The sequence below is a fragment of the Echinops telfairi genome, unplaced genomic scaffold (genome assembly GCF_000313985.2).
Source record: "Echinops telfairi isolate 266 unplaced genomic scaffold, ASM31398v2 ScPeMD7_16;HRSCAF=60, whole genome shotgun sequence".
NCBI lineage: Eukaryota > Metazoa > Chordata > Mammalia > Afrosoricida > Tenrecidae > Echinops > Echinops telfairi.
In genome coordinates this window covers 1,020,360-1,036,678 of record NW_022103913.1, presented here as the reverse complement: position 1 = coordinate 1,036,678, position 16,319 = coordinate 1,020,360, and the positions used below count along the sequence as shown (strand labels likewise).

The following is a 16,319-nucleotide window of genomic DNA, read 5'->3' as shown; positions in this document are numbered from 1 at the left end:
AAAAAGAAAAAGAAATCTTCGCTGCAATGTTCCAAATTTTAATAACCTAAACATTTTCTAAGCCATGATTTCCATATGTGAATAAAAGAAAACAATTTTCTTAGAGACGAGTGATTTCTTTTCTTTGTCTAACCCATCTTTAGATGAATTTGGCCTGTAGAATTGCACTTTGTTTTAAAATTTTATTCTACCACTACTTCCTCACCATCAGAATCATTAAGATTGGAATTAGATGTTATGAAGGAATTATAATTCATAACACGAGCAAATATGTCACCTAAGTAGGTGACATATTTATCTCCTATTCCATACAGGAAATCTGTACAATTTGTACTATTGTTGTTAGATGCCCAGAAGTCAGTTTGGATTCATAGTGACCCTATATAAAATAAAATCAAACACTGACTAGTCCTAAGCTATCTTTACAATAATTGAAACGTTTGGCCCCATTGTTGCAGTAACTGTGTCAATCCATCTTGTAGCAAGTCTTCCTTTTATTTTTCTGATACGTTTACACAAGGGTCTGGTATCTCTGCATATTGTGTCCAAAATACATGAAACAACATCTTAACATATTCTCTTCAAGAGAACATTCTAGCTGTATTTCCTCCAAGACATTTTTTCTTTTCATTTTTGTGGCAGTCCATAATTCAAATACATCAATTCTTCTCTGGTTTTCCTTATTCACTGCCTAGTTTTCACATACATATGAGGTGATTAAAAATGGCACGGCTTGTATCTGGTCCACCTTAGTCCTCAAAGTGATATCTTTTCTCTTCAATACTTTCAAGAGATCATTTGTCCAGTGCAGTATGTCATTTGATTTAATGACTACTGCTTCCACAGTGTTGATGTGTGTCTCACAATAAAAGGAAGTCCTTGGAAACTTCATTTCTTTGTTTTTTTATCTTGATTGATTTTTATGGTAGTTACATAATCTATTGTCAATTTGAGACTTGAGAAGATTAAGAGGGAAGGGGTGGAAGTTAGTCCGTCAATCTGGTCATAGCCAATGAGGTCTCGGTGTGGGCATGGCCTTCTGAGAATTTTGGGAACTCCTGGATTTCCTCCTTGGAGGAGAGATACACTCTCTATATATACTGACTGATGTTGTTAGTTTATTGTGCCAAGCTGGCCGATAAACACATGTGGGGTTAATTGAAGGGCAGAGGGATAAATTGCTTGGTGAGTCTTCGCTTCCTAGTTCTCAGGTCTCTTGCTTTATGACGGTCGGACCAGGGTACAGCTGCCTTAGTCAGTTACCTGCTTCAGCTTGCAAGGCTCACTTCCTGCAAGACATCCCCGTGGAGAAACCTACCCTGTGGACCTACCCTGATGCAGTCCTGGGTGCTGGAGCAGCCATGTGGAAACCCCTGCCAGTGCTGAGATACTTACACGTTCACTGATTTGGCTTTCTTCCTGCAGTCGGCATCATTGCATGTATTTTGTGAGAATGAGAAGGACTTTGTGGATTGGTGTCGGGCATATGGGTTATTGTTGGACTTGTGGGCTTGAGCAGCACTGGGTTGGGATATTCTCTTGATATGCACTAACTCTTTATAAAACACTCTCTCTTATACAAAGGAGTTTCTGTGGATTTGTTTCTCTAAAGTACCTAGACTAACACACTGACTCCCTGGAGAGACACTCTTCTGACAAGACACATGGCACTATGCTGTTATACACCCTGCTCTCTGAACTGGAGGACCTATGTGGAGACTCCTGTCACTGCTGGGATGTTTCTACCACTACTGGATCCACAAAACTTTGAACCCACTGACCTGTGATAGTCCTGCATTCAGCATCATTGCATGTGTTTTGTGACTCTGAAGAGGACTACATAGATTGGTATCAGACATATGGGCAAATATCGGACTTATGGACTTGATCTGGAATTGGCTGGGATGTTTTCTCAATATTCAACTGCTCTTTTATTTCAAATTCTTTTTTATCACATATGTATGTTTATGAATTTGTTTCTCTAGTCTATCCAGACTGACACAATTGTCTATTGGTCCAATTGTGAGAATTTTGTTTTCTTTACTTTAAGTCGTAATTCATATCGTAGCTGTGGAATTAGTTCTTAATCAGTAAGTGTGATAGTTACATAATCTGGTGTCGCTTTGAGGATTAAGAGTGTAGGGGTAGAGTCTAGCCTGTCAATCAAAATATAGACAATGAGCCCTCTATGTGGCCATGGCCTTTCCCTGAGGATTCTGGGAATTCTCTACTCTCTCCTTGAGACACTCTCTACTGACTATGCTATGGAGCTATGCTGATGGCAGTGAGAGCCCTGGACCTGGACAATCCACGTGGAGCCCCCTCCCATTGCTGAGATGCTTACAATACCACTGGATTCACAAGATTTCCCACTCACTGGCCTGTAATCTTTCTGCACTCAGCATCATTGAATGTGTTTCAAGAGTCTGAAGAGGACTTTATAAGTTGGTATTGGACATATGGGCTAATATTGGACGTATGGACTTGATCTGGACTGGGCTAGGACATTTTCTCAATATTCAACTGCTCATATATAAAGCTTGTTCCTATACAAGTGAGAATGTCCATGGATGTTTCTGGGTGTTTCTCTAGTACACCCAGGAAACACAGTAAGTTTTTCAATATCTCTGTGTCATCTGCATGGGGCAAGATTTTATTGAGACTTTCTCCAATCTGGATGCTGATTTCTTATTTGTGCTGTTTATTTGTTATTATTGATATGCAATTGTCTTCCTTTTTTATTATAAATAAATTATTATTACTGGGGACTTTTACAGCTTTTATAACAATCCAGACATCAATTGTATCAAGGACCTTTGCACATGTTACCTTCATCATTTTCAAAATATCTTCTTTCTGCTTGAACCCTTGTTATCAGCTGCTATTTTTTTTCCTCCCTTCACCACCCTCCAAACCTCATGGACCCATGATAAATTATTTTCATATCTTACACTGCCCACTGTCTCTCTTTACCCACATTATTGTGGTTCATCCCCTTGTGGGATGGGTTGGGGTTGAGGTGTGTCATTGTAGTTGGTTCTCCATTTCTTCTCATTCTGACCCCACCTCACCCCTATCCTCATGGTATCGCTACTCCCTTTGCTGTTCCTGAGGGGGTTGTCTCTCCTGGACTCCATGTGTCCAGAGCCCTTATCTGTATCTGGGGTCCATGCTCTGGTCTAGCCAGCTTTTTAAGGTAGACCTGGGGTCTTGATAGTGGGTAGGAGGAAGCATTAAAGAATTAGGAAAATGTTGTGTGTTCCATCGGTGCTGTGCTGTACCCTGGCTGTTCCATTCTTTCCTTGTGACCCTTCTGTTAGGGAATGTCTAATTGTCAAAAATAGGCTTTGGGTCTCAACACTGAAACTTATCATTTGCATTGATATATTTGGTTTTTTTTGGGGGGTGGGGGGAGTCTTCCGATGCCTAATACATTATCCAGTCAAACTCTCGTGGTCACACAGGCTGGTGTGCTTCTTCCATGTGGGCTTTGTTGCTTCCCTGATAGATGGCTGCTTGTTTAGCTTCAAGCATTTAAGACCCCAGATGCTATATTTTCAAATAGACTGGTATCATCAGCTTACTTCAGCACATTTGCTTAGGCACCCATTTTGACTTCAGTGATCATGTCAGGAAGGTGAGCATCATAGAATGCCAGGTGATTAGAACAAAGTGTTCTTGCATTGAGAGAGTACTTGAATAGAGACCCAATAACCATCTGCTACCTTAATGCTTAATATTTAAAATAGAGAGATATATATCTCTATCATTATATATTAATGTATTTGCAAATGTACATGCCTAAATTTATGTCTCTGTAAATGTCTTTTGCCTCCTAGTTCATTTATCTGTTTCTTTTACATTCCTCCTGTCCCACTATCATGTTTGACCTTTATTGGATTCTCAGTACCTTCTCTTAGCTACGTTGCATCTGAATAGACCCCATCAGGAATTCTATGCCCTCCTTGTCATCAATTTTAGATCTCTTATTGTTCCCTTGTCTCTGAGCTTATTATCTCCCCACTCCTTTTCTCCCACCTTTTCCTCTCCCATGTGCTCCCAGAGCCATCAGACTGTTGTTTCTCCTGGGGATTCATTATCCTACCTACCCTATATGAATAAACCTGAGAAAAAGAACAAAAAAGGAAAAAAGAGAAAAAATAAAAATTAATTAAAAAAAACCGCCAACCCAGAAGTTGAGGCAAGATGGCAAACTTGTAGGCAGCTCATGCTGGAAGGTCCATGGAGACCAATGAGTGGGGGTACTTGAGGGCCAAGTAGGGGTTCTGAGGCCATTGGTTGCTTCCTACTATATGCAACATCCCAGAGCATGACCCTGAACCAGGGGCTGACTTCAACCCTGTCACCTGCACTCACTGTGGATTCCTGAGGCCCCAGGCCCACCAGCCACCCGGCACAGGCTCCTGTCCCTTTTGCAGTGCTCCAGGCCTGGCAGCTGCCCAGCAGAGGCTTGCAACTCTTTAGCAGTGTCCCAGGCCATCCAGGTCCCGAGTAGAAGCTCCTGCCCCAGTTGCAGCACCCCAGACCTGCCTGCTCCCTGGCAGAAGCTCGTTCCCCTTTCACAGCCCCCAGGACCACCAGCCATCCTGCAGCAGCTCATGTCCTGGTCACAGAGTACCAGGATCACCAGCCACCCCAAAGAGGTTCGTGCAGCCATGGTTTGGGGACCCAAGGGGCATAGGGTCCTTCCGCTGCCAATTGGTAGACCAGCATTCTTCCTTCTATATTTTCTCTTCACAATCCCCCATCCCTTTGTGCTTTGTGCAGTGGAGTTGAGTGCTAACAAATGTAGCTGGACCCTTCTTTCCACCTGCCCATCTGTCCACAGTGCCCCTAGCCAGGAACAGACCACCACAACCCAACCCCCAAATTAGGCACCACTGCAGCACTTTCCTTCAGACCACAGCCTGCCCAGCTGTGAACTGGCCACTACGGAAGCCTGAGAGCTACTAGAGCACAATACAGGCTGAACTCAGAGCCTGAAAACTGAAACGGCCATCCAAACTGCCCTCCAAAAGAGAGATTCCCAATAGACTAGGGTGAGAGGGAAACCAGAGTGGGACAATGGTGAAGCACAACCCCCTGGGGCAGTTGGCTCCAGGCAGCCCACAGAAGCATTCATACCAACCTCCCAAAGAGAGAGCCCAAGGCTCTTTGACTTCCTGGGAAAATGGCACCAAGTTTCTCCAAAATGATACAAAAACAACAATCTGCCTCAACCACCTCAAAAAGAAAACAGGAGAAACAAAATCCAATGTCAGGGGATGACCAAAACCTAATGGCAGTCATGGAAGAGGCAGATGTTGACCTGCCACAGAAGCAAATCTTCAGAATGCTGCTTAGAGTAATACAGTATATGAGGAAAGCAATACAGAAAAAGGATGACATGATAGAGGATATAATGGCCATACACCAAAGGGAAATACAAGAGTTAAGGGACAAGGTAACAAAAGCCAGTAGCAAATTCACAGACTTTGCCAACAGACTTGAGGAGGCAGAGAATCACACAATGAGTTGGAAACAACCTAAATTTCCATCAATGGACATATGGATTAAAAAACCTCGTACATACACACAATGGAGTACTATGCATCCCTAAAAAGCAGTGATGAACACATGAAGTACAATGCTCGTGGGAAGAATCAGAGGAAATTATACTAAGCGAAGCAAGCTAAGCATAAAAGGGCAAGTACAACACGAGTCCACTGAGGTAAGCTTAAGAAGCAGAGTGGGCATAGGGGAAAAGCTACTATATGCATACATTCTGGGGTAAGGTCCAGGTAGTACAGCAGAGGCCAGACCCAGTTCAGGGATTCATATGGCAGCCAACTAAAAAGGAGGGGGAGAATAAAGGGGAAAATACATGGGTAGTGGAGAACAGGGCACTAACCCACCCTAAGGGAGGGTTTTGATTATATTTCCACAGGTGAGGGAGAGAGGAACCAGACCTCAACTGGTGCACCAAGATGTGAATACAACACACTGACATGAAGCAGTGAACCAACAGAAAGATCTGTGGGGCAGGTCCCAATCCAAGCTCTGTGGATTGTGCCTCCACCTTCATCCCCAAAGACAGCACCGATGCTACAGTTTGGGCGCATCAGACCAGAGCACACAGGAGAAAACTAAGAAGGAAGGAGAGAGAAAGAGAGAATGGAACACAACCTGGTCTGACAAACCCTGAAGATGATATTTCGACTGTGAGCAGCCAATGTACAGAGAGGACCATAGGGCCCATCCTACCATGATACGTGATGTCCTTAACTGACCAATAGCATTACAGAGGCCAACACTGGAGACACAGTGTGGGCATTGTACCTGATCTGACACCACCACACCTGGTGAAACACTAAGGGTGTGCAACAGAGCTGCAAGGGAAGCAAAGAAATGAAGTCTCAGAGGAATCCCAAAATTAGACCATGGGAAAGGTTGTGGCACTCCATCAGACTCGACTAGAAAATATTCATAAATATCAACAAACAGAACTGAAACTGTTTATATAGTTTTTCTTTTTTGTTGTTGATGTTTTAAAAATAATTGTGTTGTTCTGTTTTTCTTTGTTTTGTTTTTGTGGTTATTTTTATTTTTCCATGTCTGTCTAGATAAGATACGCATGATAAATAATTCAGAGGGGAAATCAATGCACTGACGGTTCTGGGAGGACACAGGAGAGGGGAAGACGAGGAAAAGAAAGGGGCAGCTAACAAACCCAGGGCCAAGGAAATAACAAGTGATCTAAAATCGATGGTGTGGGGGGTGTAGGATGCCTGATGGGGCTTGATCAAGTGCAATGTAGCCAAGAGGAATTAATGAAAGCTAAATGAAAGTCAAACACGGTAATGGTACCAGAGGAAAGTAAAAGGAAATAGAGGAAAAACCTAGGAGTCAAAGGACATTTATAGATGTCTAAATATAGGCATGTACATATGTAAATATATTTACCTATAATGATAGGGAAATAGATCTTTGTACCTATATTTATATGTTGTGTTAACATAACAGATGGACATTGGGCCTCTACTCAAGTACTTACTGAATGCAAGAACACTTTGTTCTAATAACCTGGCATTCTGTGATACTCACCTTCCTGACATGATCACTGAAGACAAAATGGGTGCATAAGCAAAGGTGGTGAAGAAAGCTGATGGTGCCCGGCTATCAAAAGATATAGCATCTGGGGTCTTAAAGACTTGAAGAAAAACAAGCAGGCATCTAGTTGAGAAGCAACAAAGCCCACCTAGAAGAAGCACACCAGCCTGTGAGTTCATGAGGTGGTATTGGGAACAGGTTTCAGGCATCAAAGATCCACAACAAAAAATCATTTCATTATGAATGAGGGAGAGGGTAGAGTGAAGACCCAAAGCCCATCTGTAGACAATTGGACACCCCCTCACTGAAGGGTCACAAGAAAGAGACAAGTCAGTCAGGGTGTAGTATAGCACCCATAAAATACACAAATTTCCTCTAGTTTTTTAATGTCTGCCCCCCACCCCACCAATATCATGACTCCAAGCTACCTTACAAATCTAGCTACACCAGAACATGGATACTGGTACAGATAAGAACTTGAAACACAGGGAATCCCGGACAGAAAAACCCCTCAGAACCAAAAATGAGAGTAGCGATACCAGGAGGGTAAGGGGAAGGTGGGGGAGAAAAGGGGAGCCTACCACAATTGTCTACATATAACCCCCTCCCAGGGGGACAGACAACAGAAAAGTGGGTGAAGTGAGACAGTGGTCGGTGTAAGACATAATAATAATTTAAAAATTATCAAGGGTTCATAAAGGAGGGTGGGTCGGGGAAGAAGGGAAAACATGAGGGGCTGATACCAAAGGCTCAAGTAGAAAGATGTTTTGAAAATGATGACAACATACAAATGTGCTTGACACAACTTATGTATGTAGGAATTGTGATAAGAGCTGTAAGAGCCCCTAGTAAAATGATTAAAAAACAAAACCAAAAAACCTTCACCCCTATGCATAGTTCCAGGTCTGTTTGCTGACCCTTCTGAATGATTTCCAATCTCGTCTGTTGAAATGCCACACCTGCCCATTGATTCCGAGGTCCATTTTCGGGATTCCTCAGGTCCTTCTTTGTTTGATCCCCTTGTTTTTCTGCTGGGCTCCCTTCATGTTTCGCTCTGGTGGCGGTAATGGAGGGGGTGTCAGACTGGGCACAATTCCCACTCTGTGTCTTCAGTGCTGTCCCCTGTAGCCCTGTGGGTCAGTGAGGGGGCATTGTGTTTCATGGAGGGCCCAGCCCTAAGGTCCTCTTTGTGTATTGGCAGCTCTGAGCAGGAATACCGTCCTAGAGGCTTGGTGGGCCATGTTTAGGATCTCTCTCATTCTCTCTCTCTCTCCTAGTTTGTTCCTGTGTGATCCCAGCAGACCCACCACTCTATCAGGGCTGTATCTTCACTGTTGTCTTCTCTAATACATTCTTCTGGGGATGTGGTTGATATAGCTGGGACTGGGGTTGGCCCCCCAGACCTTTCTGTTAGTTTGCTGCTTCATGCTCATCTGTTTCCCTTGAGGCTTGGCACCCCAGGTTAAGGTCTAGTCCCTTTCTTGCTTTCCTGTCGAGACATATGAAAATATTCAACATTCCTGTATTCTTTTAAATGCTATTTTTTTTGGTTTATGTACAGTTTCCACATGAGGACAAGTAAATGTTCTGCGATTCCCATTTTTAGAATGCTATCTATAATTACTTATGATCCATAGAGTTACACTTTTGCATAGTTAACAAAACATGTGGTAACATATGCCTGAAATTCTCTGTGTTCAGACAATATCTATTTGGCATCAACAATAATATCTCCCAGTGGTTACTTTCTTCTGAATAAAATTTTAATTTCTGTCAGTTAGTTGTCGGTATTCTGCTGCAATCATTTTTGCTATCTTCACCAATGTACTTGCTTGTGACATTCATAGCATTGTTTGATAATGTCCACATTTTTTGAGATCACTTTTCTTTGGAATGATTACATATGTATCTCTCTGAAAAGCTGGCCAGGTAGTTGTTTTCCAAATTTTTTGACAAAGAATAGTGAACACTTTCAGCGTTACATCAATTTTTCAATATCTCAATTCTGTCAAAATGTGGAGGTTTGTGCATCACCAATACATTCAGTGAAGTCTGGTTTGCCTTCAGTAATATGGTCTTGGTGATATGCTACATCCTGAGGTGGTTGGATATCAAACCATTGCTTTTGGTCCAATGTATCTGTATATATCTGTATCATTTTTTGCTGCTTCTTGCATCGGTCAAACCCATGAAATTGTTCAGCATTGCAGCTCAAGGCTTGACTTTTTTTCCAGGTTTTTCAGCTTGAGAAATGCCAAACATAGTCTTCCCTTTTAGTTTTTTAACTCCAAGTCTTTGCACTAAAACAAACAGATAAACAAACTCTGTCATGCAGTTGATGCTAACTCACAGTAACCTTATAGGATGGGGTAGAATTTTTCCCTGTAAATGCAACTCTTTACAGGAGTAAGAAGTCCTATCTTTGTCCCACAAGTATTTTCAGTGTTCTTTATGATAGTTTATCTTCTCCAGTTGCCCTTTGGGATCTTTTGTTCAACTGTGTTACTTCACAGTTCCTTCCATTACTTTAATTACAATATCTTTAAGAATATGTTTTGGAGTCTCTTTTAACATCTATTTTGATTTTTTTTCTTTTCTATCTTTGCATTGGCCTTCTTCACCCACCCCCCTTCCTTTCATGTATGTTTGATATCATCCTATGAATTATCTTGTCCCTCTTTGTTAGTGGTCAATGTGTCAAATCTTCACATGATCTTCACATGATCTTTAAATTTATGTGGGGTACACTAAAAAGCATACTTTGTCTATAATGAATTTGTGTTAATTTTCTTCAGCTTCAACTTAAATTGATGGTCTGATCCATAGTTAGCTCCTGGATTTGTCATAATGATTTTGAGCTTTTCCATAGTCTATTCCCATAGATGCAGTCAACTTGATTTCTGTGTATTTCACTGGTGAGGTTAACAGGTATAGTTGTCATTTAGTGTGTTCAAAAAAGAGATTTGCAATAAACACATTGCTTGTCTTTCAGAATTCTATCATGTGATCTCTGACAATTCCAGCATCAAAGTCACATTTTCCAATGTATTCTTGTTTCTAACTTTTACATTCCTATGATCAATAATAATCAATTCATCTTGATTGCATGTTTGATCAATTTTAGACTGCAGACATTTTAAAAAATCTTCAATTTCTTCTTCATTGACATTGATGGTTGGCCCTTACATTTGCATAATAATTTTATTAACTGGTCTTCCTTGTAGGCATATGGATATTATCTTCATACTGACAGTGTTGTACTTCAGGATAAATTTTGAAATATTCTTTTTGATAATAAATGTGACACATTCCTTGTCAACTTGTAATTTCTAACATACCAAACCATAGGATTGTCCAATATGGTCAATACCAGTCCATTTCAGCTCACTAATGCTTAGGACATTGATCTTTATATCTTCCATTTCATTTTTGACACATTCCACATTTTCTATTTTCATACGTTGTTCTTTTGGTTTTGTTCTGATTATTAATAGATGTTTGCAGCTGCTTTTTGTTTGAGTTGTGCCATATCAGCAAATGGTGGTCTCAAAATCTTTACTCCATCCATGTCATTTAAAGATAATTCTATTTTGAGGAATATGTTCTTCTCCAGTATATTTTTGAGTTCCCGCCAACTTGAGGAACTAATCTTAAGGTCCTGTTTTAGTCTGGGTACTTTAGAGAAACAAATCTATAGAAACTCATGTCTAAGAGAGAGTTTTATATAAAGGTTAAGTGCACATCAATAAAACATTCCAACCCAGTGCTGCACAAGCCCACAAGTCCAACATTAACCCATTAATGCATATGTCCAACACCAATCCACAAAGCCCTCCTCCATCTCACAAAACAGGCACAATGACACTGACTGCAGGAGGAAAGCTGAGTCAGTGAATGTGTAAGCATCTCAGCGCTGGCAGTGTTCTCCACACGGGTGCTCTAGCACCCAGGGCTGTATCAGGGTAGGTCCACATGGCTTCTTTCAGGAATGTGTTGCAGGAAGTAAGCCTTGCCAGCTAAAGCAGGGGACTGGCTAAGGCAGCTGCACCCTGGTCTGAGCATCAGAAAGCAAGAGACCGGATAACTAGAAAGGTGAGGCTCACTGAGCCATTTATCCCTCTGCCTTTCAATTAACCCCACATGTGTTTATCAGCCAGATTGGCACAATAAACTAACTACCTCAGGCCGTATATCAGACAATGTTTCACTGCTATCTGTAATTTTTAATTGGGATTATTTTCAAAGTAGATCTCCCATTCCTTCCTCCTAGTTATTAGGTCGGAAGTTTCTCTGAAACTATTCCACCATGGGTGACCTTGCTGGTATTTGAAAAATTGCTGAAATAGCTTCAAGCATCCTAGCAAATGCAAGTGACCACAGTTATGGAAAACTGAAAGATGGGCTGTGAATCTAAAAATCAACGTTTAGAGTCAAAAGTTTCAACCACTGTGGTATATGCTCTTTAGAGGTAGTGTGCCACAGCTATCTTTGAAACTTCATCTGATAATTGCTTAATGAAAGCCCCACAGAATAACCTTTTTTCACAATAACTAAGGGCACTTCTGGAGGTCACTTTTGTGCTTTGCCTTGAAAGCACTGAAGCTATTGCCTTTCAGGACGTGGGGAATTTATGAGACAGTTTATAGTCTCTATGCTAGAAACTGATGAAATTCTATTCATCTCTCTTCCACTAATTTGATTTGCTGTGTTCCTTTCAGGAAAGACACTAGATAATCATAAATCTGAGTCATTGTGCTCATGCTGCATTGCTTTTGTTATTATTGTATTACAGGGTTTAGTAACTTAGATTTAGGATTATGAACATAACTGCCAGAAAATATTTATAGTAGACTGCCATACCCACATTTTTATGATTTGACTTGTTGCACAGTTTCCTTTAAAAATCTTTACACTTATACCTTGACTTTAATTTAAAAATACAATGTCTGCTCTTCCTATCTATAAGAACTGTTTATATTTTCAGACAACAAAAACAATCCTTCCTTCTTTACATTTTTATATCTTGCACATGAAATTTTAAAATAATCTTGATCAGAATAGTTTCTAGGTTCCAACCAAACGACTGCCATTTAATTGATTCTGAGTCATAGCACACAGACATATATATAGGGGTTCTAAGTCTTTAAATCTTTACAAGAGTGGATAATCTAAACTTTCTACTGTTTCCTATGACAGTCAATAGCAATTGGGCAGTATTTTAAATTTGCTTGCATTTTGATATTGCATTTTTAAAACTGAACTTTGTGGCTCTGCAATTTCACCTCAAATAACACTAAAGTGTAATCTGAATCCTTGTAATGTGGCTCTTAATTAGTTTTGAGAGAAGGCAAAGCTTGTTCATTATTATGCAGCAAAGGACATAATATTTTTAAAGGACAAATATAATTATAAATTACATGCATAAACCTTTATTTTTAGGCAAGATGTATGAGGTGTAAAGTAGCTATGAAGATGAATTCATTTTTAAATTATCAATAATGGAAATAGATATTTTAATATACCCAATAAGAATACTTAGGTTTATATTCTCTCACTTATACCTCAAAAAACTCTTAAGATACTTATATGGTTTAAAAGAAAAGACAATGTGTTGTCTTTTATTTCAGAGAACACGAACACTTTATACTATAATACGTATTAACTTGTCACATATCATAGGGTATGTTATTGTCTGTAACTATCTTTTCTCACCTCATATTACTGCACCAGACTCTTGGGCAAGCCTATGGGGCAACAAGAGAAAACTTCTGTATGTTTTTCTCTGTATTTTCCATGGAGCAAAACTCTCCTTCTACTTGTGATTATTTGTAAAATACTAAATTACTTTATCCTCATGAGATTTTTTTTGAAATGTGGAAATAGAATAAGAGCGTCAAGTTTTTTGGTATTTCTCTCCCAATAATTGCTACTGTGCTGGTCTTCTTGGTTCTTATCTCTTTGTTGCCCTCTTTGTGTTGGAGGATTGGTAGAAGAATTTCACAAGTCTTTGTTAGGATTTCCAGAATGATTGACCTCACCAACAGACAGCTGATAAATCAATACTGGTAATAATAGTTAATGCTCTCTTGAGTAGAAAATGAAAGAGCTTTAATGAAAAAAAAAGTGCTTCTGATAAACAATGACCTTTTATAGAATTAAACTTGTCCCTCAATGGCTCAGTGAATTCTAAGAATAAATAAAGGAATCAAGGATGGTAAGAAGGTTTGGAGATATGTGCAAATGTTGAGATATTGAAGTGTGGAGTTAGAAGAAAAGTCAGGACTAGATGACCAAATAAATTATATAGTTGTAACTAGTGGTGATATAGATATAATATTCTTTGAATATTCATATTTTTTTAGCCATGTATGAGGATGGAACACATCAAATGTATACACATACAAGTAGCTATCTTTAGGATTTTAGGTTGATCATAGAGTTTCTGGAGTGCTGATGGTGCAAGCACTTGTTAGTATTTAACTAAATGCTAGTGGTTCAAACCCACCCAGGGCCACGCAGGATAAAGGCTTGACTTTCTGCTCTTATAAAGCTATAGTCTTGGATACCATATAAAGCAATTCTATAGGGACACCAGGCACAGGGACACCATGAGTTGATCAAAGGCACTGAACAAAAACAATGATGGGGATTTAAGTTTTCCCCACAGCCTTTGAGTCTTTTCAATGAAAATATATTTGAGGAAAATAAGAGTAAATAGAAATAGCACTTGGAGAGGGACAGATGCTGAATGAACCACAGTATTTAGACTAAGAACAGAATGTTGTCACATTTCAATGGGAAGAATGATATCTGTTCTTTTCAAATGCTATACTGTGGATTAACACTGTTGGTCCCTAGAACTTGTGAAGTTTAGAAACTCAATTTTAATGTATATGAGGTTTGGCTTTAGAGACAAACTCAATCAAATCAAGTTAGTGAGACTATTAATGAAGGCAGAGTAATAAATAATTAACATGAAACAAGAAACATAACCGTCATAAGCACTGGAATCCTTAAGTTCAAATGGAGGTCATATGATAATAGGTAAACTTGGAATCACAACAAGGTATAATAATTTAAGGGCAATTTTCATTTGGGTTTCTGTTTCTAGTAAGTATAAATCCTTGAAATCCATTTGTTTAAGATTCCCTTTATCTATTTCCTCTAACCATAATCCCCTATACTTATTTCTGCCTTGCCCTCACTCCCATTGGCTAAGGCTGTCTCTTCATTGGGCTGTGCCTGTATAGCCCTGGAATAAGACTTATTTCTACACCTGTTTGGCTAATGCGTTCTGCTTCTAAGTGAAATTTTGGTGAGCTCACCCAACAATTCAGTGGAATAAAGAATGTCCACAAAGTCTGCAGCAAGGAAATTCAATGAGAGCCGCTCTACTCTGTCACATAGGCTTGTCACAAGAATTGAAATCGGCTGGACATTACCTAGCAATAATAATATCAACATGGCTAATTATCGCCCTCTCTCTTATGATTGATATTGTGTATATTAAATACATTTTTCAGTGTTGCAAATTGTTCAGCACTTAGCTACTAAAGAAAAGTATAGAAGTTCAAATCTACACAGGGGATCTTCAAAAGAAAGGATTGGTCATCTACTTTCAAAAGGTTACAGCAAATGAAAATCCTATGAACATTTCTATTCTAAAATACAGGGCCTCACCTGTCACCATGAAGTAGATTCAAAATGCTTAATCACAGTTTCTATGAGGAAGTATACGACACAAAACAGGGCTTAATGCAATCATTGTGTATTGCACTTAAGGGTTTAACTCCCAGTACTATTTATCTTATACCCGTCTATGTTCTTGGGGTATGTCCTACAACAACCTTTCATGAGCTTCCAATCATATTTTAGTTGGTATCAGTGCCTGTCACCTTCTCACTTCAGTCAGTTTTTCCTCAGGCTTGCCGGTGATCATTCCAAAAGAAAACTCCTAATGGACGACATGAAGCAGTTAGTACTGAGTCTCAAGTCGGGCTTCGGTTCTAGCCTCAGTTACAGTCAGTGATAGCCAAGGGCAAAGTGCTGAGGGTACTTGGCCCAGATGTCCGACACCCAAATCTTCAGCAGCAGCTCCCACCAAGACTTAACCCAGAAAATTGTTGATTGCTTAGACCTGAAGTTTGGAAATGTGGTGACTAAGCAACTGGGAGACCTGTGTTGAAATTGGCTATGGCTAGTGTTCGTAGAAAGGATGTCTTCATTGTCCAGAATGGTTGTGAAGAAGTCAACAAAATCTAATGGAACTTTTGATAATGATAAATGCCTGCAAGTTTGCTTCAGCCTTCCTGTTTACTGCAATCATCCCTTGTTTCCCTTATGCTTGGCAAGTTAAGAAGGACTCCTATCCTGGCCCCAATCCCAGCCAAGCTTGTTGCAAATATGCTGATTATAGCAGGCGCAGATCCTATTTCACTGTGGATCTACATGTGTCTCAAATTCAGGACTTCTTTGATAACACTGTTGACAATCTGTATGCCGAGCCAGCTACAAGTGAAAAGGTAGAATATATATGAGCGGAGGAACTGCACCATTGTCTCACCCGAAACTGTTGGGGCTAAAACAGTGACTGCCATTGCAGACTTCTTGAATGTGGACTTTGCTTTGATTCACAAAGAATAGAAGAAGCCAACAAAGTAGACCTCATGGTGCTCTCAGAGATGTGAAGGATATCTTGTCCATCCTTGTGGATGATATGGCTGACACCTTTGGAGCAATCTGCCATGCAGCTGACAAAATTCTCTCAGCTGGAGACACCGGAGTTTATGCCATCTTGACTCATGGAATCATTTCTGGCCCCGCCATTTTCTGCATCAATAATGCATGCTATGACCACTAAGCCCCAACAGAGGATAAGTTGAAGTATTGCTACAAAATACAGGTGATTGAAATCTCCATGATTATTTCAGAAACCATCAGCAAAATTCACAATGGAGACTGTTTCCTAGCTATTCAGCCATATCCCTTTGTAAAAGAGGCACTCTGAGGCGTTTTCCAAATTAAATCACCCCACTCCTGGTTTTTTTCCCTTGGTATGTGATGAAAAGTTCTGCAGAAGATCCTCTTGCTCAGATAGATTGGAGTTTATCTCAATTTGGGGGAGAGAAAGATTGAGATAGCTGGGTTCTACAACCTGCATTGTCTTTGTCTGGCTTCCTTTATGACATAGGAAGCATTACAGCTTTTAA

The 16,319-nt window shown here is 40.1% G+C and overlaps 1 pseudogene; it reads left to right on the top strand.

The window, feature by feature from the left end:
• Window positions 1–15,175: 15,175 nt before the first annotated feature.
• LOC101643642 lies at window positions 15,176–16,103 on the top strand (annotated as a pseudogene).
• Window positions 16,104–16,319: the final 216 nt, after the last annotated feature.